The sequence below is a fragment of the Apodemus sylvaticus genome, chromosome 9, assembly GCF_947179515.1.
Source record: "Apodemus sylvaticus chromosome 9, mApoSyl1.1, whole genome shotgun sequence".
NCBI lineage: Eukaryota > Metazoa > Chordata > Mammalia > Rodentia > Muridae > Apodemus > Apodemus sylvaticus.
The window spans coordinates 98,145,633-98,162,028 of NC_067480.1; the positions used below are offsets into that span (position 1 = coordinate 98,145,633).

At 37.6% G+C, this 16,396-nt stretch overlaps 1 pseudogene; it reads right to left on the reverse strand.

The window, feature by feature from the left end:
• Positions 1–9,103: 9,103 nt before the first annotated feature.
• LOC127691986 (coiled-coil-helix-coiled-coil-helix domain-containing protein 2-like) lies at positions 9,104–11,536 on the reverse strand (annotated as a pseudogene).
• Between the last annotated feature and the right edge of the window lie 4,860 nt (positions 11,537–16,396).

Genomic DNA, 16,396 nt, shown 5'->3' on the forward strand with positions numbered 1-16,396 from the left:
GTACTTTTATCTATGCTTCATATTTGACTGAATTTAAAGATAATTGCTGGTAATGTTCCAGATGGAGTCTAACGATGTATTAACAAATGATCGGTACTTGGTAACAGTTACTACAGTTAACCAAGATTGGCTGATTCTCATTTAAGTGACCCATGTTGTCATGCTCTGTGTTGAGCTGTGAAGACTTTAGATTTACTCTGAAAGATTTATTAAATTGCTTCTGCCTGCTTCATAATTTCTCTCTATTGACCTTGTCCTGTGTTCCAGCATTACTTAGAGTTTGCCTTTCTCTTGCTTTTTATCTACATTAGTCAGGCTTTTTGATACAGTCAGAAAACAATAGCCTAAGTAAGATAAGGAATTTTTTCTCACAATTCTGAACGTTACTCTGATCTTCAGTAGAAAAGGTATCGAAAGAGATATATTCAATTTCAAATACAAAGACTGGAGAAGACTCATGGCCAGCTAGATGAAAGATGGGAAGTAGAGACAGAGGGAAAGAGAAAGAAGAAAGACTAAGAAAAGCACTGAGACAGAAAGGAAGGAGTTAAGAAAAAGGTATAGAGAAGTTGGGGATTGAATTCTCTCTTATTCTCTGATTCACGTTTTCTTCTTGCCTTCAGCAGAGCCAAAGAGGGTAACTGGTTCTGAGACTGATCATTTTACTCAGGATGATTTAATATTTAATGTCATCTAGAACATCCTGCCAGAAACACTAGAAACAATACTCCCTGATATCAGGCCAGCCAATGGTCCAATAAGATAGTATCCAAAATTAATCATCACAAATGCCTAATTTTAACAGATAGAAACAAAAACGAAGTAGAAAAAAATTGTTACAATTGTGAGAATTTAATGTGGGGACATTACCATTCCATTTGTTTTGACAGTATGCTAATGAAATAATTCTTCCAGACAAAAAGTAGAATCAATTTAATTTATAATTATCAGTTTTGGTCCTTCTTTTAAAATTTAAATTTCAACAGTGTCGCAGAATGCAGATCTCTGAGAACTCTCAATTTTAGACACAAAGGCTTCAAGAGGAAGCATCCTCTAATTTTTGTGGGAATGGTCTCATTTGGTCTATTGTAGAAGCAGCAGCTTCATTAAGAATCTTGAGTGCATTTGAATGCTAAAGAAAGCATTATTGATTCTCTCAAAGAACCAAAGCTCAAGTCCAACTAGATCAAGGACCCCAATATAAAACTGGATACACTGAATCTAATAGAAGAGAAAATGGGAAAGAGTTTAAGAACTCATTGGCCCGGGGGGATTTCATAAAGAGAACTACAGTGGTTCTGGCTCTAAGATCAAGAATTGATAAATGGGACCTCATGAAACTGGAAAGCAAAGGACATAGTCAATACGACAAATCTGCAACCTACAGATTGAGAAAAAATCTTTATTAACCCCACATCTGAAAGAGGGTTAATGTCCAAAATTTATAATGACCTCAAGGAGCTAATCACCAAAAAAAGCAAACAACCCAATCAAAAAAATGCAGTATAGAACTAAATTGAGATTTCACAACTGAGGAATCTCGAATGGCTGAGAACCACCTAAAGAAATGGTCAAAGTCCATAGTGATCAGAGAAATGCAAATCAAAACAACTCTTGAGATTCCTCCTTATACCAATCAGAATGGCTAAGATCAAAATCTCAGGTGACAACACATGTTGGAGAGGACGTGGAGAGCAAGGAACACTCCTCCATTGCTGGTGGGATTGCAAACTGGTACAACCATTCTAGAAATCAATCTGGAGTTTCGTTGGAAAATTGGAAATAGATCTACCTGAAGATCCAGCAATACCACTCTTGGGACTATATCCAAAAGATGCCTTACCATGCCATAGGGGCATGTGTTACACTATGTTCATATTCATAGTGGCCTTATTTGTAATAGTGAGAAGCTGGAAACAACCTAGATATATCACAACAGAAGAATAGATACAGAAAATGTGGTTCATTTACACAATGGAATACTACTCAGCTATTAAGAATGAGGACATCGTGAGTTTTGTAGGCACATAGATGGAAGTAGATCAATTGATGCTCTCAAAGAATCAATGCTCAAGTTCAAGTGGATCATCCTGAGTGAGGTAACTCAGACCCAAAAGGACATGCATGGTACGTACTCACTAATAATTGGATATTAGCCACAGAATTCAAAGATGTCAACAAGCTGAAGTGCCCAAGTGTGGATGCCTCAGTCCCACTTGGGAGGGAGAAGAAAGCAATCACAAGTGGGGAGGAAGTGGGGTAATGGACAGGGCAAGGGATTGGGTTGGGGAGAGGGGGACCTGATCTGGTTTGGGGTGAGGAAAAGGATGGAAGCCCTGAGGGCAAACAGAAAGAAGTGAAACAGACAAACTCGGGAGATAAGAGGTTGGTGGCCCTTGAGATTGAACCAGATACCTGGGAGGAAAAAGACTCACAGGACTCAAAGGAAGGGTCCTTTGATGAAATGCCCAACAGTAGGGAGAAGGAACTTATAGAGCCCACCTCTAGCAGGAAGACAAGCCATCAAATATGGGAGATGGAGACCATCCCGTAGTCATAACTCTGACCCATAATTTTTACTGTCTGAAGGAATTACAGGGATGGAAATGAAGAGGAGCCTGAGGCAAAGAATTTCCAGTGACAGGTCCATAGAGGGATCCAGTTTAAGGCCTGACACTATTACTGAGGCTAAGGAGTGCTCACAGAAAGTGACCTATCATGAACTCACTCCAGAAGACCTAACAAGCAGGTGAAAGTCAGATGCAAATATTTGCATGCAACCAATGGGCAGAAGTTGCTGACCTCTGTTGTTGCATTAGGGAAGGCTGAAAGAAGCTGAGGAGAAGTGAGACCCTGTAGGAGGACCAACAGTCTCAATTAATCTGGACCCCCAACATCTCTCAAACACTGGACCACCAAACAGGAGGCATAATCAGTTGATATGAGTCCTGCAACAGATATACAGCAGAGGACTGCTGGGTCTGTGTTCATTCAGAGATGATGGACCTAGACCTCAAGAGACTGGAGATCCCAGGGAGTTTAAAGGTCATGTGAGTTGGGGGTGGGGATATCCACATGGAGACAGGGAGGGGGGAGGTGATACAGGATTTGGAACAGTCAGAGGGTGGACTAGGGATAGAATAAAATATGGAGTGTAAAAAAAATTAATAAATTAATAAATTTTAAAAAAAGTCAAAACACTCCTGCCTATGAGTGTCATTTTCTATCCTGTACATTTATAAGCTTTAAGTTATTTTCCTATGGGTTAACCATATGACAAAAGCAGATATGCATACATCAAGTGCACTTTATACTTACTCTATAAATGGGTATCCCTGAATAATTGTTGGAGGAACAATGAGAATGTCACCTCCATCTTTGGGTTTTACATAGTAGTACACCATTCTGTGGCCATGATAAACTTCATTAACTTCTGTTCAGGTCACTGTTTCTGGTAGGCTTATTTCCTGTCCACATGTCTCCTACAGGCACATTTTAGCCACCCTTTGTTACCTTGAAGGGCTGCCTCATCAATAAGGCTTTCAGTGTGCATTTCTCAAAAGTAGATAGTGCCTCCTTCCAGAGCCAAAGTTAGGTTTGTTTACTTAACAGGAAGATATTTAATCAGGTTGGTTTGTATCCACTTTAAAGGATTAAGTAGCTTTAGCTCAGGGTTTCTCACTGTGCTGAAGACTCTAAGCATCCATCTGTTTTATTCTCAACAACCCTGTGGGGTTTGTGAAATAGAAACAAAGCAAATATTAAGTGTAGGCTGCCTGCTGGGTGGTTAGCCATGTCCTTTAGCTCTGACTTAAGAATCTGATGGCTTTGCTGACTGTTAAGTTCCAGATGTTCTGTAGTTGTCTTCTAAGACACAACCACTGGCCAACATGTGATTCCATGACTGTGGAAAGTGGCAGACCTGAGATAACTTCTAAGTAGAAAATGCTCTCCAGGGTAAACATGACCACAAGAACAAGGAATTGCTGAAGAAGGAATTCAGACTCAGAAATATGACAAACGGGTCTTAAGGACTGTTGGTTCTAACTTTGCTTTTAGTGATTTCTTTAGTTAGCTGTAAAAAATACTGTTCATTCTTGAAGTGAACCTAGAATCCTATGTGTCTATTAATGCTCTTCTTTCTGGGTCCTGTGTTGCTCACTAGTGTACAGACAGTAAATTTTTGACCCTTCTAAGTTCTTCAGTAAAGCATTGTAATAAATGTGAAAAGATGCATTTTTAAAGGTATTTAATTTGTTTCAAACCAGTTCTATAACATGGACATTACATTAACATTTCTAAGTTAATGACGTCTGGAATTTCAGACAAAGATTAGGAATGTGTTCTTATTTTACTCATTCAATTTAAACTTTAAAATTTAATGCTAAAACATTTCTAAATTTTAACAAAATATATTAATTTAGACTATAAATAGCAAATTGTTTAAAAAATGTTAAGACAAAATACAAATCACAAACTATGTTAATATATTGCCCTTTAAACTTATCTACACAGGAATTCAGGTTAACTCTATGAGTTCATTGAATATTCCTATAGTTATTACCATAAGATATATCAGAAATATTCTATTACTGATCCCAGTCATAAAAATGATTAGATATTTTGGGTCAGTAATAGTTACCTACATGTCTATGCTCAAAATATAAATATTGTAAATTAAATCCATCATACCTGTATTTACCTCTTACCATTGTTATCTGTTTCAATATGCAGATGGATGTCTTATTAAAGGTGACAACTAAGGTGAAATAAAAGGTTACTGGACATTAATGAGAACAAAGTTCATCTGTTGACCTTCACACCTGATTCCTAATATATTTGACTGTCACATATCTCATGTACTTTTCAGGCATACCTGCCCCTGAGGTCCTTAATTTCTATTGTGTAGTAATTAAGGGGATATCCGTCTCAAGCTGAAAAATACCCACATTACAAAACTTTCGTTTGATTTTGTTTGTGTATTTGAAACAAGGTCTTGCACCACAGCTGAGGCTAAGCTCAAACTCCAGATCCTCTGAGTCCAGGTCTATCATGTCCAACTTTTGGTTGGATTTTTTTAAATGAATATCTAGTGTGTATACAGCTGTCTAGCTCATATACTTTAGATCAACTCTATTTAAAAGAAAACATTGTAAAGAATTTAGGCAGTAAATAGTTTATGAAACTATTTTTAACTTGTTATGAATTTTGGAGCATTTTGTGACATTAAATTCTCATTTTAAAAGTTATTTAATTTACAATTTGTAAGATAAAACTAATCATTGAATAAGTATTTTCTCAAAGAAAGTGCTAATTCAGTACATAATGATTTAGCCATTCTTCAAAATCGCTAAACATTTGAATACTTTCAAATTGGTTGAGATTTTCATTTTTCTTTTAGATTTATTTTTATTTTATTTTATATGTATGAATTATCAATTGCACAGTCTATGTGCCCCACATATATACCATACTGCAGAAGTTGTAAGAAAGCAACAGACTCACTGGAGATGGTTGTGAGCCTACATGTGGCGGCTGAAAACTGAAGCTTGGTCCTCAGCCAGAGTAACAATACCGTTAACCACTGAGCTATCTCGATTGTTTGTCATCTCTCTCTCTCTCCCTCTCCCTCTTCCTCTCCCTCTTCCTCTGTCTCTCTGTCTCTGTCTCTGTCTCTGTCTCTCTTCTTCCCTCCCTCCATCCCTCCCTCCCTCTCTCTCCCTCTTCCTCTCCCTCTCTCTCTCTGTCTCTCTCTGTCCTTCCCTCCCTCCATCCCTCCCTCCTTCTCTCTCCCTCTTCCTCTTCCTCTCTGTCTCTCTGTCTCTCTCTCCTTCCCTCCCTCCCTCTCTCTCCCTCTTCCTCCCTCTCTCTCTGTCTCTCTGACTTTCTTTACAACACACACACACACACACACACACACACACACACACACACACACACCATTCAAATACATATACCCAAGAATAAAAAACCGTCTGTTTTATAGAATTTATATGAATGTCCTTTTATAACAGTCTTATGTTTATAATTAATACTAAATCTATGCTGAATTCAGCTGCATTACCTTTGCCATTTCTCACTTTTATGGCCATATTTCAAAAAAATCTTAATGAAAAAAAGAATTGTTTTAGCTCATGTTTTAGAAGTTGTGGCATGATTTTTGGGTTTTTCCCAAGGAAGAAGAATATCAAAGTCATGTGCTTTTGTTTGGACACTCTTGCTTCCTAGTGGGAGACAAAGACAGGGGACTGGATGCACTTTTCCACAGCTTGGCCCTACTGATCAGTTCTCTTTACATGGGCCTCAAGTTATTTCCCATACTTCCAGAGACACTATCACATTGTGGATTTATTAGCTCACCTCCCAGTGAGATCAGAATCCTTTAATTAGCCAAAAGACCCACCTTTGTGTAGTACTTTGTGTGAGCTTTTGAGTAGCATTTTATATCTACACAATAAATACATAATTATTCCAAATCCCAAATCTGAATTGCTACAAAATCTTAAATGCTTTAAGTACTGGAGTATTGTTTCTACCATAAGTGGAAAATCTTTACAGGATCACAGGGAATCACATGTTCAATCAAAATATTTTATGCAATCACTTCAATTATATTGGTAGTATATGGGATATGAGAGATAAATTAGTTTGATGTTAAAGGTTGAGTCTCATCCTTAAGATTTCGCATTATGTATATGCGAACACTACCATCTTCGGAACCTGGACATGGGCCTTCAAATTAAGACGACTCAACTAAAAATAGAAAACGACTGTTTTTTTAAGAACATCCAATTTTATCCATGGACTCTTCTTTGGTTGGCATTTAGGCAAAAAATATTCTTAGAAAATGATTTGCACCACTCTGCTTAATGCACTACAGTGCATTAATTACACTGTAACTTAATCATCTTTTGTTTCTCTTAGTAATATTTAGGAAGAGCTGAGGGATATTTCAATATACTACAATTGCAAAAACAAGGGGGAGATTATTGTCACTTAAAGTTATTCACAACAGTAAAAAATCAAAACAAAACAAAAGCAAAAAATACAATAATTCCAAAGCTAGAATCAATCTAAATATTGGTGCCAAATTATTACAAGAATTTTACATGTGTTCTCTGTGTGAAAGTCATTTGAAATGAAAAAGCTATTTTTCTTTAGATGATGCAAGACAGAACATTTTTGTCAGTTTAAAAGAGGGAAAAATACATCTATATTTCCATATTAAAAAAGGTTAGTCCTAGAGGTGATTTTAAAATAATCATTTGAGCCAATCTATCATAGTTTCAGTGATGTCAATGGGAGCAAATTGACATGGCATGCCAATCTAGACTCCTAAAGGCTGAAACCAAGAGATGTTCCCAAAGACTGACATGATTGTTTAGTAAATGAACATTTCCAGTGACATTGACCAACCGGGTTAATTGATGTCGGGATTTTGGGACACTTTGTGAGTCATTTTTGTAGAGAGGTGTTAATGTTCCTTTTGCCCCTCTCCTTAGCAGACTTCATTACCCTGCCCCATGAGAGTCAGTCTTCTGAACTGCTGCACCTTGGCCCAAAGCTCATTTTCATATCAGATAAATCAGAATGAAGACAGTGGTCTGGATATACAGAAATAGGATGAAATATTTCTGCACTTCTCAAAAAGAAACAATGTTCAAAAATAATCTCAGGGGATGCTCGTTGCTTCTCAGTATCTCTTTAGTGGACCTCCGAATGCTGGGAGCAAAAATTTCAAGTATCATATATATTTTTTTCTCTTCTGCTCCAATTCTGTCTCCTACAAATGCTCCATTTCTATTAAACATTCTCCCACCTCTGCTCAGCTGTTCAAACCACACAAGAGGAATTCACTGTTGTGGACCTGTGACTCCATTACCAACTGGTCACCAGGTGATTGTCTGTCCAGATAAATTTCAAATCTACTTTTCTTCATCTCTCTACACCCTAGGAAATATGTTTCTGGGGTTATTGCCTTAATATATCTTAACAAATTCATACTACACAGAGGGATAATTTTCCTCCAGGCTTGCTTACATCCATGGTAGGTATTAAATACTCTATCCTTCTTCCTTTACCTGCTTATGTCTTATGACAACAAATATGAGTTCTTATGAGACTGAAACCTCCCGTTACTGTATTTCTTTTAGAATCCCAGTGGAATAAACATTAATACTAATAGCTATTAGGTTGGAATTTAATCTTCTGTTTATCGATGTACATATTTCCTTCTAGCTTATCAAGGATACATGAAGGTAAGATTATAGACCCTACATAACACATGCATTCAAAGCCTTTCTATTCAAATGACAAAAATTTCTTGTACCTATATGTGGATAACCAGTTTATTATCTGATCACCATGTATCTTAATGATCCCTAGTAGGTTTATTGAAAATACTCTATTATGAAATGTGAAAATAGGTATTTTTCTCCATTAAATATTGGCACACATTCTTCTTACAATCTGTATTTGATAGTTCACTCTAGAAGTGTAAACAAAGCAAGATAGTTATATTTCTACATTGTAAATTTGAACGTGTGAGGGACTATTTCTTACATTCAAATCTCATGTCCTTTGAAATGTGACTTTCTAGTGTATTACCAATAAATGTGCAATAAAACGTATTACTGTGACCATCTGGAAAGGTATTTAGAAAAGATATGAAGTAATGAGTGAGTATATTTATAAGGATTCAATACAAATGAAACAAATAGGAATTGAAAATGTCACTGAATACACACAGGAAGAAATGGAGAAAGCTGGATGTTAAGAATAGCTATGCAACCAACAGGACAAAAATATCAGGAAATTATAAAGATGAGGTGAATCAAAGGCTTCTAGATGTGTGCACATATGGCACCCGTGTCTGTGTATATATGTGATAGCATCAGAGAATACATCTTTCCTATTTTTTCAGAATAAACCAATTTATTTATTTCTTAACTCATAATCACAATACATTTAATTCAAGGAGGCCAAACACTTGCCCAGTAATCAACGCTACAAGCCTCAGTCACCATCTATAGCCAGATCTCTTTCATGGCCATTTCAAAGCAATGGGGCTGTTAGAAATAAGGGTCCACACTGGTCCGATCAATTATAGAGAATGGATTTTACATCTCTTCAGCTTGAATTTCTTGATTAGATTAAACCATTTGCAATCCTGCACTGCTGCAGCACCTGGTTGAAGCCCTCACAGAGCCTGACATCCCTCTGGTTCTGAGCACACTCTAGAAACTGCTTGATTTCTAGAGAACAGCTTCCAAAAGACAGCTCATTCTGCAGCTGGGCGTCCTGAGGCTCCTGGTAAGCGATGTCAGGTTTGTAGGCTCAGCATGACCACCTCCACTGAAGCCCCCAGTGATGGTGTAACTCAAGAGTATGTCCCACCTCAGAGTCCACAGCCTCACCAGCTGCACTGGAAGCCATCGGGGCCATGAGGCCTGGCTGCCGGGTACAGCAGCAGGTGAGCCAACTGCAGATGGTGCAGCTGCTGCTGGAGGCTGAGCTGCAGGTGTGCTTCTGGCAGTAACCCTCGTCTGAGGGGCCCAATTGACCAGAGGAGTCACCAGGGCAGTACGACTTCTGCTTCTTCCATGGGCATCTTCACTGCTTGCAATCTCAGCATTCAGTGAGGACAAACCAAAGGTAGTGTATTGATCAATTGCCAATAAATGAAAGTAATTATTTTACTTTGAAATGGATATTAAAATTTGATATGTGAAGAAGGCCAAATATACTTTTCTTCTTAAATGTCTTTGCTCTTAATATAAGTTAGGAGAAAATGGGGAACTTCAGATGCTTATAACCTTGGAAGGAGAATAGTTTAAAACTAGCGTGCTTCTGGAGCCATGACGGAGCTAGTTTAGTGATTTAACTTGATTGAACAAATTTGTCCCTTATAGATGGAAAGAAGTGCAGGGGCTTAGAGTCATTGGGGCTGACAGTCCTGAGACAGAAAAGATCCTGGGATTTCTATTGTGCAAAATGTGCTGTACACAGAAGTAGCTTTCAAAGTACTTCAATGAAAAGACCCTTCTCAGTCAAATTCAGGCAGTCTATTCTTCTCAGAGCAACCAGACAAAATTAAGGTCATGAACTGCAGCATCAGTCCATGTCTGGTCTGATTGGAGCCAGCTGGAACTGCCATGGAGGGTGGCTCTCGCTTGCTGATTTTGAAGACAAGAATAAAAGATGGCAGTTCAAGGATCCTTACTTCTACTGGTGACTTTCTTTCCTTGTAAAGGTGTCTTTTAGAAAAATTCACACTTTACTATGACATAACATTGAATGCAGTCATTCGGAGAGCAGAAAATGAATTTCCTTTTTCAATTCTACCTACCTCCAAACTGTGGGAACATTCCTCAGCCAGATCAATACCTACTTCACCCCCCCTAACTACCTTATTAATAATCTGTCCCTCATATTTTTAATCTATTAGCCATTTTTTCTTAACTTCCAACATTTTCATTATAGTTCATAAGTTGAGGATGTTCTGTTTTAAGTATTTTATATTAAATGTATTCATTTATGCTCTTTACAACCCAATATCCTCACCTCCCACAAATTCTACCCTCATTCCCATTACAAGTTCTATGCTCATTCCCCTTCACCCTTCTCTTTTGAGAACAGGAAGCCACCTCAGAGGGTGTCAAGCCCCCACCTGCACATCAAATCTCTGAGGGACTAGGCACATCCCCTCTCACTGAGGCCAGTAAAGACTATCTATTTAGGGATGTGGCATTTACAGGCTCAGAGACAGCACCTGCTCCAGTTGGTTGAGGGACCTGAACATTTAACTTTGATAGCCAAGTTTTCAAATTCTCAGCCATGGTCTGTCTCTAACATAGCAATATTATCATTCTTTCATTTGCTCCTAATATCCCCATGAGATTTACATATGTGTTAATGTAGGCTTTGTTTCCTCACCCATGAAATATATTTCATGCATATTGGAAATATACTAAGTTTACAGTCAGGGGTCAAAATATCCTATTGATTTCTTATGACATAAGCAAAAGATTTAATTTAATTTTTCATGCACTGCCTAGTAATTTATACCTAGAAGACACATGTCAAAGTTTCATGTGTTACAGTGGTGAATTTGTTGCTACTCTACTTTGAGCGGATAGCACTGTGAACCTGGACAGGAGCTATCTTTGGATCTACATATGAAAGACACAGACACACACACACACACACACACACACACACACACACACAAAACACAAGCCTATTTTTTAAATGCCTTCTCCACCTCAAAGGCTGGGCACTCTTAAACCTTTCCCTCCTACCCCAGGCCCAGTGGGGGAAGTGGCCATTGGCTACTTACCTGAAATCTCACATCCCTGCTTAGTTTTATCTCCTCTGCTCCTGCATCCCATTCTTCTTCCCTGTGTCTTGGTGATCTTCCCTGTGTCCCATTCTTTTTCTGTGTCTTCCCTGCATCTCTTCTCTGCTGTGTCCTAGCCCATGCAACTCTAAGGGGCCTGCCCCCTTCTTCCTTTGCCCAACCATTAGCCACTGGCATCTTTATTGACTGACCAAAAACCAATTGGGGACAAGGACACATTGACAAGGACAATTGGGCATTTGGACACACAGATTCCAGATTGAATCAAAGCATTAGAACCAATTTCTAACAATGTGTGTTAGAAAACATCACATTATACTTATATGTTATTTGATTAGCATTTAAATTTCATAGGATTTTATTTATGTCTTGTTCACTAATATTATTCTAGAACTCAATATACTTTATGACATAGGCGAAAATGTTTGTTGAGCACCCTGTAAGTTGTTTTACTGATATTCAATGTTGAAGTTATGTACTTTTTAATAGAGTTTCTCTTGTGTTATCCAACATGTCTCCAGCTATCCAACATGTTTCCTTAAAATTTCATGTTCACTATTTACTATGTAAATAATTAACTCTTAATAACTATAGGTGGATTCTACAAGTGAGGAAGTTGCCATATTCGTCCATCTGCTCTGTCATATTACACTGAATGTTAAATAATTCCTCATTTAATTGTGTACATGAGTCTCTCTCTCTCTCTCTCTCTCTCTCTCTCTCTCTCTCTCTGTGTGTGTGTGTGTGTGTGTGTGTGTGTAACATTATTCTTGGAGACATATGAACAAATATCTACTCACCCAAGTTAGGAAACTAATAACAATCCCAATTAACGATACTGCCTATGGCCAAGTTGGCAAACAATGAGTTCTGTTGGGATTACTTACATAAGTATGGGTGATGGATTATTTACAGGAGAAAGAACGGTTTAATGATAGCTACATCACTGAAAGCCCACCCTTTCATCAGTGAGAATTCAAAAGAAGCTGGAAATGCAGATCATACTAAAGAATATGTATGTTAAGAGTGTTTTATTTCCTAGCAACTCAGTTGGTCTGAGCCTCTACAAGAGAGCCCAGCCAGTCTCTGCTTCTTTTAGGTAACTCAACTGGTCTTTGCCTCCTCCTTAGTTCTGCTTCTCTGATAGCCTTCCAAGCAGTACGGCCCATTTGAGATTCACTCTTAGTAGTGTTTACTGCTTTTATACAATTGAAGGACAAGGAGTTAATGAATCTTGACCATTTCACACATTTCTGGAAGTCACTGAGTTGTTCATGGCCTGAGTTTATGTAGCTTCCTTGTAGAATAAAATGTTTCATCTCCCTTTAGATCATTCTCTATATTACATCAGCTTTCCTCAAAGGTGAAATGCTTTGTCTTAGAGGAAAATGCTATATAAGAGTATGTGCAGATGTGCTTAGAGTCCAGAAGATATCAGAGGTAATCTGGAGCTAGAACTATTGTCAAACTCCAGTCCCTTGTATGAGTAGTACCCAGTCTTAACTGCTGAATATCTGTCCAACCTTGTCAACCATGCAGTTGTAGTTCTTGCTACTATACATTCCTTACATATTCATATCCTTGCTGATTATCTGTCATACTTCTATTTTAAGGTGCAGAATAATAAACATGTTATCCATGAAAAAGATGTTGAAAGTTAAGATAAGTTAGATTGATTATCGAACAACTGGTAAACATGAAATTTCAAAGAAACCTTAGCATAGGAGGAATTTTGGGTAATGCAAGAGGAGGTTAGTTTAAGAGAAGAACTGTATAACTTCAAAATTGAAAGACAGTAAAACAACTGGAGCCAGATATAGCTGTCAACTGGGAGGCACTGCTAGTGCATGACAAATACAGAGGGGGATACTCTCAGCCAGCCATTAAACTGAGCACTGGGTCACAGTGGAGGAGCTAGAGAAAGGACCCAAGGAGCTGAAGGGATTTATAGCACCATAGGAGGAACAACAATATGAGTCACCCAGTACTCCCAGAGCTCACAGGGACAAAACAATCAACCAAAGCATACACATGAAGTTACCCATGGCTCCAGACACGTAGGCAGCAGAAGATGGCCATGCTAGACACCAAAGGGGAGGCCCTTGGTCCTGAAAAGACTTGATGCCCTAATGTAGAGGAATACAAGGAAAGGGAAGTGGGAGAGGGTTGATTGAAGGGGAGATGGCTTATGGGATTTTTCAGGGGAGGGGGGACCAGGAAAGGGGACAACATTTGAAATGTAAATAAAGAATATATCTAATAAACATAATGTTCACATAAAACTCTTAAAGAATTGTCTTCTTGGAGCTAAGTTATAGCAGTAATATGGAGCAAGTGTTAGAAGAGTAGCAGTGCCATTCTGCCATCTTTGCAACTTTTCATTTATTCAACATCTAACCACAGAGGACTCACTCATTGCCCTTCCGACAGTGTTTCAAGTCCTGAGAATACAATGCTAGACAAACCAAAATATTCCTATCTTCTTAGTAATTTTTTTTATCACAGACAGAAACACAAAGAAATGTGTTATGACTTATCATATGACCTGTAAGGACACTGGATGAACAAATGCAATTCACATTGGAGATTTGTTAGTGATAGAGTCAAGGATAAGAATCATAGCATGAACTGAAACGAGAATAAAAGGTTTGAGAATATCATAAATACACAGTATGTGTTGATCAAAGCCACGCCCATTCACTTTCATTCCATTCTTCTCTTATCTACCCATACAATTTTCTTTCAACTACATGCGCTCTTATTTGAAATGCAAAATGTTCCATATGTTCTTTTGTATTCAGTGATCAACTAGAGTACAGGGTAGCCATTTTTTAAGAAGCAGTACAAAGAATAAACATGTTGTGCATGGAAAAATATTCACTGGTAAGCTGGTAGTGTGATCAGGACAAGATTGATGGGATGAGGGAAAGATCAGACCTGAAATAGCCTTTGACATTGGGTAGTGTTGAGGAGAATCAAGGAAAACTATTATTCATGTGTGTGTGTGTGTATGTGTGTGTGTGTATGTGTGTGCATGTGTGTGTATTTTACAGATGTCACGAGGAATATTTATTGAAGGGCAGAGTACAGAGGCAGCCTCTGGGGAAGAGGGAAAGAATAGAGTAGGGTCAAGGAGAATGGGAATTTTAGTGTAGCAGTGGCATATGCACAAAGGGACATGCAACCAGAGTGACAAAGTTGTCACTTGGGCAACTAAAGATGAGGTATCTTGTGACTAGGTCCCGCAAAAGCTGGTTATAAAGATGCCTGATTGTCCCAGAATCACTTTCAGTGTTCTGTGGATATAACTGATTGCCAGGTTGCTAGTTCTGTTGGAGAAAAAGCAAGTTTAGAAGATAAGGATGATAAATCTGTAGAAAAGATTTACCATCTACTGAGATTGAGAAAATGTCTAACTCACAGCGGGGTGGGGGATGGCCATAATGGTCTAGCTTCTGAACCACGTAAAATTTGATGTAAAATATTGATGCATTGGTTAACGTGATTTTAAGACAAATTTCTTCATTATCCCGAGTTTTGGCTCCTTATGATTTGTTTGTTTGTTTACCTCAAATTTCCAGTTTTTTTTTCAATTCAGGAATTGCTTTAATGGCAATTAGTTAGATTTATTATTTTTATAATATAATAGTAAATATTTTCAAATTATTGCAAAATATCTATTATAACATCACCTGCCTTATACATATGTTATTGAACGATTTGTACATGTAGCTGGAAATGTTAATTAGCCTACTCTTCTAAAATGATTAAGATACTATATATATAAAACATGCAACAAAGAATAATAGTTCTCATATTCAACCCTATCCCATTTTTCCTTACCACAAATGTCAATAATGATGATGATGATGATTGATGATGATGATGAACTCCTTGCACATCTGTGATCAGATTGAGACATTTTGAGTCTTTTGTGTAACATTTTCATGTGCAGTTTTTAGACAGATTAGTAATCTAGAACTTAGTTCTAGGGAGGTATTATAGTTGCTTATTGAAAGCATCAAAAAACAAAAAGTAATAGTTAAGTTTCAGAACTGTGAATAACTTGCAGTAAAGTGATTCTCTGTCTTTATATAAAATTTGTCAGGCACACCTTAACATTTATATATTGCTTACCCACATTTGTCTCATCTTTTTACAATGAGCATATGGATTACATATTAAACTTCATTATCTACATTTTGTGATATCGGTAAAAAATTGAAATCCTTTTAATTTCTTGTTTTCCTATATCTACCAAACAACCTCTTGCTACAAATAGGCATATATAAAGTGTGTGGTTAATTCTCTTTCACTTAATATGTGTAATTTGCATAATTAACTGTGGCTTAAAACACATAATAATTGCTTCATCATTTCCTTTATACCATTGTCTCTGAGAGCACCCGCTGATCTTAACAAGCCTCAGGATTCATGGCATTGTGCCCTGAGTGCTGATCAGAATCACCCTGTCCATTACAGGCCGATTATCTTTACAGCATAAATAATGCTATTCACACACAGAAGAGTCTTGTAGAGAATACTAATCATTCTACTCACAAAACCTGTAGGGCAACAGTGACCCAGGGCACTGCCCAGGTGTCTACTTTGAGTTTGGAAATGGATGAGAATGCAGTTTTCAAATGAATTCATCACTTTTATGACTTAGTCAATAGAGACAACTGTGTATCCAAACCAATATTTTGTTTATCTTATTTTGGCCTAGTCCACATAAGTGCATTTTTAAACTGTGAGATAGTTAACTTTTCTACAGGAAAAAAAACCCTCATGATTCATACATAAGAATATAACTATATTGTACTACTATAGATAGATATATACACACATGGAGAATACAGAAAACCTTAAGAATATTATTCATACCTCTTGTACTGTGTTTAGGTGCTGAAGTCTATTCTAACTTATTTACAGAAACAAACAAGCTCACAGCTTTCTGTTTGTAGACACTGGAGAGAAGAAGGGAGGGAGAGAGAGATAGATCATTATCCTTTTTCACAGGCAAGGAAATGAAGAACA